Consider the following 8435-nt stretch of genomic DNA (forward strand, 5'->3'; position numbering starts at 1 on the left):
ACACACACACACACACTCACACTCACACTCACACTCACACTCACACTCACTCACACACACTCACAGAGCACTGCACTCTCCGCTGATGAATTTTATATTGAATTAGAGATTAACGTTTGTTACGGGGCAGAAGCAAAGTAAACTGCTCGGCAGCTGATGTGTAGATAACTCAATCACCTCAACTAAATGCCAGACTTTGTTGAGAAACATTTAGCTCAGCGAGCACCTGTTAATTCCTGTTTAGCTACACACGACGTATCGATTCGGACATCGATTGCAGCAGGAGTGGGCTGTCAGACAAACTCGTCCTAACAACAGCAGAAAGTTTGAGCTAAACAGGATTAATAGATGGCACCTGTAAAGGATTTTCTCAAAGCATCCGGTCTTTTTCTGTCTCTCTCAAAGCGTCCATCTTTGCAATGACAACGAGAGTAGAGTGGGCTGCATCCTCCAGGCAGCTTAAGCCACTCAATGGATAGATTTGGAAGGCAGGTTTAACATGAACGCCTCGGGCTGTGTGTTTTCCTGCGCTCTTAATCATCTTAACACGTGTTATGACGACCACCGTTAACTTAAGGCTATCTTTAACTCGCCCGCTTCCTCAGAAGACAAGGCTTTACTGAAAATGACTGTGGAAAAAGTATTTGGGCTCATCAAGAGTTGTATAATCCGATACAAATTAACCTTCTGTGCTGTTCGGTCATTTTTGACAGAAAATTTTTAGAATTTTTTGGGGGTTTTTTAGAATTTAGTTTACTTCATCGTAATGGTACGAAAAGGTTTTGATACTTGCTATGTGAACACACACTCACACAAAAAAAATCACGGACATGAAATTACTCGTGGTAAAAAAATGACAGCCCTTAGCGTATTTCAGCTAGTGGAAGTGTTTGGTACTGCGCCCAAACAAAATCTTATTGAAAGCTGATTTTTTTTGTGATATCAACCTAAAATTTGGAACAAAACTTGTTTAGATTTATGGTGTCAGTTTTCTCACAGTTTTAGAGTAAAACATGTTTGGGAAAATAAATATTTCATTAAAAAATTAAAAAATATTTCTGTGCATTGTTCATAATGATAAGCTACTATAACCTTTTTAATTTCATTTTTTAAAGTTGTCTTCTTTAAAAACAGACCAATTTTAAGTCTGCGCTCCAAAGCATTCAAGATTTACCCAGTTTAAGTTGTAAAATTCATTTTCAGGTCTGTGTTCAAACAGTGGTTTCCAGGTAATAAATGAATCATAACTATTCCATAATTATAATTTAGTACCAAAAAAATCTCTTAAAAATACAAAATATTAAATAAAAAAAATTATCAAATTAAAATATTGCACATTCATGTCATTGAAAAAAAATGAATAAATAAATAAAATAAAATAAATTAATGCCACTACAACTTCAAATGCATCTGCACTGCAAGTGATGTATATTTCAGGCACAATATTGTCTAATTTTGCACTATTTCAGCAACAAAAATGGTTTCAAACAAAAACAAAACTCAGAGCAAAACATGATGAACGAATCTGCGTTTTTTGAACGAATCGGGTGAGTCACTTATTCAATGACTCATTCATAAAGACAGTAAATCGGCTGAATGAATCAGCTGCTTTGAGCGAATCGATTGAATGAATAATTCAGTGAAAAAGTCGGTGAATTGTCGCCACCTACTGGCGGTTTTAGTTACATTTTTTGAAGTATTCAGTAATTTTAATCATTTAATATTTCTGTGACTGATCAGAAGGTGCTCCTAAATATTTGACTAATTCTGAACTGTTAAGCACAGAGTCCTGGAAGAGTTAAAGCGAGGTTTTGACGGAGGTGGGACGTGTTTATGCAAGCACCCCGGATATTTAGATCAGAATGGGGGGAATTGCTGGTGTAATATTCTAGAGAAGCTGGAGCGTTTGGCCGTGTTCAGATAAGCGGCGTCTTTCATGCGGTTTGGATGTTTCCTTCTGAAAGATCACAGAATGACCATTCGGCTTTTTGTGGCCGATGGGAATGTTGTTTATTTCCTGTTTGGGCTGAAAAAATGGGAAAATGTGAAACAGACTTGTATGTGAGTTCTGAGTTATGAATGCATTCAGAAATAAAATAAATATCAGTGCAAGGATCGGAAGTTTCAATGCAGTCGTGCAAGAAAAAGTACAAGGGTTGTATGATGGGATCGGCACAGATCTGATTTGTTTGCTAAATTAATAAATGTAAACCTTAATGATCTATAGAAAGTTCATTTATTTGAAATAGAAATGTTTTGTACTCAAGTGTTTCAGCATCTGCTGTATTTTTGAAATACAACGATTGAAATTGTATTTTCTTGTTAAAAAAAAAAAAAATTTTATTTAAACTTTTCAGGGTAACATTATAAATGTTTTTACTGTCACTTATGATCAATTTAATGTCTCCTTGTTAAATAAAAGTATTAATCTCTTTAAAAAAAACTTCATTTTTTAAAGTTGTCTTCTTTAAAAACAGACCAATTTTAAGTCTGCGCTCCAAAGCATTCAAGATTTACCCAGTTTAAGTTGTAAAATTCATTTTCAGGTCTGTGTTCAAACAGTGGTTTCCAGGTAATAAATGAATCATAACTATTCCATAATTATAATTTAGTACCAAAAAAATCTCTTAAAAATACAAAATATTAAATAAAAAAAATTATCAAATTAAAATATTGCACATTCATGTCATTGAAAAAAAATGAATAAATAAATAAAATAAAATAAATTAATGCCACTACAACTTCAAATGCATCTGCACTGCAAGTGATGTATATTTCAGGCACAATATTGTCTAATTTTGCACTATTTCAGCAACAAAAATGGTTTCAAACAAAAACAAAACTCAGAGCAAAACATGATGAACGAATCTGCGTTTTTTGAACGAATCGGGTGAGTCACTTATTCAATGACTCATTCATAAAGACAGTAAATCGGCTGAATGAATCAGCTGCTTTGAGCGAATCGATTGAATGAATAATTCAGTGAAAAAGTCGGTGAATTGTCGCCACCTACTGGCGGTTTTAGTTACATTTTTTGAAGTATTCAGTAATTTTAATCATTTAATATTTCTGTGACTGATCAGAAGGTGCTCCTAAATATTTGACTAATTCTGAACTGTTAAGCACAGAGTCCTGGAAGAGTTAAAGCGAGGTTTTGACGGAGGTGGGACGTGTTTATGCAAGCACCCCGGATATTTAGATCAGAATGGGGGGAATTGCTGGTGTAATATTCTAGAGAAGCTGGAGCGTTTGGCCGTGTTCAGATAAGCGGCGTCTTTCATGCGGTTTGGATGTTTCCTTCTGAAAGATCACAGAATGACCATTCGGCTTTTTGTGGCCGCTGGGAATGTTGTTTATTTCCTGTTTGGGCTGAAAAAATGGGAAAATGTGAAACAGACTTGTATGTGAGTTCTGAGTTATGAATGCATTCAGAAATAAAATAAATATCAGTGCAAGGATCGGAAGTTTCAATGCAGTCGTGCAAGAAAAAGTACAAGGGTTGTATGATGGGATCGGCACAGATCTGATTTGTTTGCTAAATTAATAAATGTAAACCTTAATGATCTATAGAAAGTTCATTTATTTGAAATAGAAATGTTTTGTACTCAAGTGTTTCAGCATCTGCTGTATTTTTGAAATACAACGATTGAAATTGTATTTTCTTGTTAAAAAAAAAAATTATTTTATTTAAACTTTTCAGGGTAACATTATAAATGTTTTTACTGTCACTTATGATCAATTTAATGTCTCCTTGTTAAATAAAAGTATTAATCTCTTTAAAAAAAACTAAAATTTTCTATGCAGTAAGATTAAAATAAAACAAAGATAATCAGAGTATGTTTCACTGTTTAAAAAAAATACTATTTCAGTTTTTTTTACTTCAAAAGTTCACATTTGATTGTGTTAACTGCTGCTTTATTTCTTTGTAATTATTTGTGAAATTTACTAGTAATTTCTTCGAGTAAATTGTTTCTCCAGTTTTTTTTTCAGTGTATCTGAATATTTTGCAATAAATAAATAGACCACCTACTTTAAGTTTTTCCCAAATCTTGCAGCTGTAAAAGGATTTCACACTCAAAATAAAAAATATAAAAATCATTAAATTAAAAGCAAATCTAAAATTTAAATTTTCAGCATATATTATTATTATTATTTAAAATTCTTAATTTGTTCAATTAAAAATTAATCTAAAATTTAAATTTTCAGCATTTATTATTATTATTAATATTATTATTATTGGCAATTCTTGATAATTTGTTCAATTAAAAATTAATCTAATATTTAAATTTTCAGCATTTATTATTATTTAAAATTCTTTAAAAATTGTTCAATTAAAAATTAATCTCAAATTTAAATGTTCAACTTCTATTATTATTATTATTAATTTATTTTATTATTTTTATTTTCTATGCAGATTCACTCCAACAAAATCACCCCAGTAACTCTAAAATTATTCATTCTTACCGAATATAGCTATTAAAGTAACTGGGCGAAAATTCCTGTATTTTTTCTTCTTAGCACTTTATACATTGCCGAAAAACAAAGTATCACAGTTTTTTCCAATAACCTACAGCCCTAGTTTGGTTCTTTACTGAAGAGTTTATTAAATCCCTTTGGATAATGACTGAATATATGGTTCAGCATTCATCCGTTATCACATTTCCATCAGCTGGATTTCAGTCAGAAGCTCTTTGAATGACCGTCCAGCAGCACTTAACCAAACACTAGCTCCGTTCAGTGAAAACCCGAGAGCATTGTGGGTCAGATGAGAGCGATCTCTCCGGGGAGGATGCTGATTGGCGCTGGAGCTCGGCGGAGCGTGTTTCCTTTGATTCGCTCTGAAAGGACCCACACTTGACCTGGAAAAGGCCAGCGAAGTGACCAGAAGCCGGAAAGCTTTATTGCAGGTGGAAATGCTGATGGAACAAATGGGCCGTAATCAGAAGAGAGCCGTTTCCCAGCCATTCACAAACTCAGGGAACAATTTCTGCCTTTAACAGAGGAAGGACCACCCGAATCACCACACAACAGCTCTCTCTGGCAGCAGAAATATCTCACTCTCACATTAAAAGCAGTTTGCGTCGGGGAAGATTGTACATCACAGATGGCGCCCGCTTCATTTCACTTGGCATATTCTGCTGAAGTTATTTTCTTTATTCCTTCATTTGTTTGTGCCATTATGTTTTTATCAGCTCAAACATGATTCGATCACAACACATATCCATATATCTCTGCTGGTTTTCTTTTACATCTACTATAGCATCAGTCCTTATATTGATATTATAGTTATAGTTGAAACAGTGTTATTTTAGCATCGAGAGCTTTCATGTTCATTTTAGTTAAAGTTTTAGCTATTTTTTTTTTTTTTTAAATGTCCATATAGTTTTTGTTAATTTGATTTCAGTTTTAGTTATTTAGTATATCAAGTTAAACTAAAAGAAATTGAGAAATTTTGCCTTGGAAACTAGCTGAAAAAAATAAAAATGAAAAATAATAATATTATTGATTCAGAGGGATTGCATTAATGCTGCGAATTTCAATTATAATACATTTATGTTTGTCTACCAAGCTAATTTTCAGCGTGCATTTTTAAAGGAGAAGTTCACCCAAAAATGAGAATTTTCTGTAAATGTTGTCACCCTCAGACCCTCATGTAGATGAGTTTGTTTCTTCATCAGGTTTGTAGAAATGTAGCATTGCATCAGTGTCTCAGCAATGGATGCTCTGCAGTGAATGGGTGCCGTCAGAATGAGAGCTGATAAAAACATCACAATAATCCACACCACTCCAGAAGACAAAAGCTGCATTATATAATGCATTCATATGATGATGCTTCTTCACTATCTGCTATTTGTACATTTATATGTCCACAAAGCTAATTTCAGCATGCATCTTTAGGTTTATAGGTTCATAAAAACATGCATTTATTATTGTGTGAAATCATATCACATCGCTCTAAATGTGACAGCCGTCTGTTGCTCAAATCAAAGCGATTCACTGTGTCTCGTTCTCTCCGTGCAGCATTGCGGAGGATGGGAGGAAAGATTCAGGCACGTAATGAGAAGAATAACAAGTCAGGAATGAAATTACATGGATCACGCAATGCAATAAGAGCTCTTTCTCTCTTGGAGAGCGTAAATAGGACGCCGCAGGGCCGTGAACAGCACGCCGTCAGAGCTGCAGGTCCGCCGTTAATGACATCCTGCACATTCGCTGCGGCAAATAACCAACTGGCCTTCTGGGTAATTACATCCAGAGAGTGAGGATGCTGAATGTATGTGCAAATAAAAGAACACAATTCAATTTATTTCAGTCCATTCTGCCATTAAAGAAGTTGATGAAGTATCAGTGTTTGTACGGAGCTCAAGCGTCACGTTCACAGACGCTGATGGGTCACGATAACGTCTGAAACTTGAGAGGCGCGCAGAATTAGTTCTGAAGCTGTTCACTGATGATATTTGCTTCTGTAGAGACACACGAGGGATTTCATCTTTGTTCTGAGAAAGTGTTTTAGAGCAGAATTCCCACTGAAGAATTGCACTACCCATAAACCTGACGTGGAAATCTGGTGAAAAAAAACATGAAGCATTGCAGATGACATAACAGCTTTACTCTTAGACAACTTCATATATTTGTGTATTGTACACTACTGTTCAAAAGTTTGGGTCCGGTAAGATTATTAATTATTTTGTAGTCTCTTCTGCTCACCAAGGCTGCATTTATTTGATAAAAAATAGTGAAATATTATTATAATTCAAAACCGCTGTTTTCTATGTGAATATCTGTTAAACTGTAATTTATTTCTGTGATGCGCAGCTGTATTTTCAGCATCATTACTCCAGTCTTCAGTGTCACATGATCTTCAGAAATCATTCTAATATGCTGATTTGCTGCTCGAGAAACATTTCTGATTATTAGCAATGTTGAAAACAGTTGTGCTGCACAATATTTTTGTGGAAACTGTGATACATTTTATCTTTCAGTATTCACAGATGAATAGAAAGTTCAAAAGAACAGCATTTATTTAAAATATAAATCTTTTGTAACATTATAAATGTCTTTACTGTTACTTTTGATCAATTTGATGCATCCTTGATGAATCCATGTCTGTCCAAAAAACCTAAACTTTTGATCTTCTGTATATTTTGCAGTAAACTTAAAGCACATTGTATTTATTCCAGAAGTCAGTAGTTTGATATTGTAGTATCGTTTATGATTTGCATGCATCATTCATCATTCAATCTCGATCAGATTTCTTCTTCAACGTTAATAATGCTGTGATTCATCTCAGATCTGGTTAGTTTGACTCTTGAAATCCCTGTGGAGTTAATGAATGTTAGAAATGCTTCCAGAAGCGGAGAAGTGGGCGGCTGCTCTTTGACTCTGTCGTGAGCGGTGGGCAGCTTTGGAGAGGCGTGTGTGTGTGAGAGAGAGAGAGTGTGTCTGTGTGTGTGTGTGTGTGTGTGTGTGTGTGAGAGAGAGAGTGTGTGCGTGTTAGTGTGAGTGTGTGTGTGTGTGTGTCAGAGTGAATCAGTCTCAGTGAGGTGAGCGTGAGGTGAGTTTGGGCTCCAGATGACGCTCACACTTACCTCACCGCTAAAGCAAAGAAACGCATCCATTAAACTGATTAACTGTGTTTTTAATGTCACTGCTGCTCCGTCCGTCTGACTCCTTCCTGTCTGATTCTCTCTCTTAGGACAGAGGCACAGATTTGAATCATTTTAGATTTTATATGCAAAAATCTGTATAAATATACATGTAAATACAGGCTTAATGTTACTATTATATATTTTTATTTTATAAAGGATATTTTTTCAAATATATCCAATATTCACAATATGTTTAATGTTAGTTTATTATATCACTATGAGTATTTTATAATAAATATTTAACAATATTATATTACATATTATATTAATAAAATAACATTCTATAAATAATGTTTGTTTATATAATATTTAATAATATAATTATATTTAATATTCACAGTACTTAATATTTAATATATCACCCAGCTCCAGTTATTTATATAATATTTAGTGTATATCCTAATAATAATATCAATTTAATAATTTTTATTTTTATAATATAAAATATATCCAATGCTCACAATATATTTAGTATATCACTATAAGTATGCAATTACATATTTAATATTATTATATGATTAAATATTGTATAAATAATAAACAATATATAAATAAAATGTTTATTATTTTTTATTATGTTTCATAATAAAATTATATTTTATTATTCACAGTATTTAAAATGTATTTCATATATCGCCCAGCTCCAGTTATTTATATATTTAGTATACATCCTAATATAATAATATAAAATATATATAATATTCACAATATATTGAATAAAATATTTTTTTTATATTTATTAATTATTTGATATTTAATAAAAATATAATATTCACTGTCTATTTC

General features: G+C 33.0%; 1 pseudogene; it reads left to right on the forward strand.

Moving 5' to 3' along the window:
• Positions 1-8435, forward strand: part of LOC107668634 (netrin receptor UNC5C-like) — a 73991-nt pseudogene that overhangs the window by 1796 nt on the left and 63760 nt on the right.

This window comes from Sinocyclocheilus anshuiensis, unplaced genomic scaffold, assembly GCF_001515605.1.
Source record: "Sinocyclocheilus anshuiensis isolate Anshui unplaced genomic scaffold, SAMN03320099.WGS_v1.1 scaffold116, whole genome shotgun sequence".
NCBI classification, from domain to species: Eukaryota; Metazoa; Chordata; class Actinopteri; order Cypriniformes; family Cyprinidae; genus Sinocyclocheilus; species Sinocyclocheilus anshuiensis.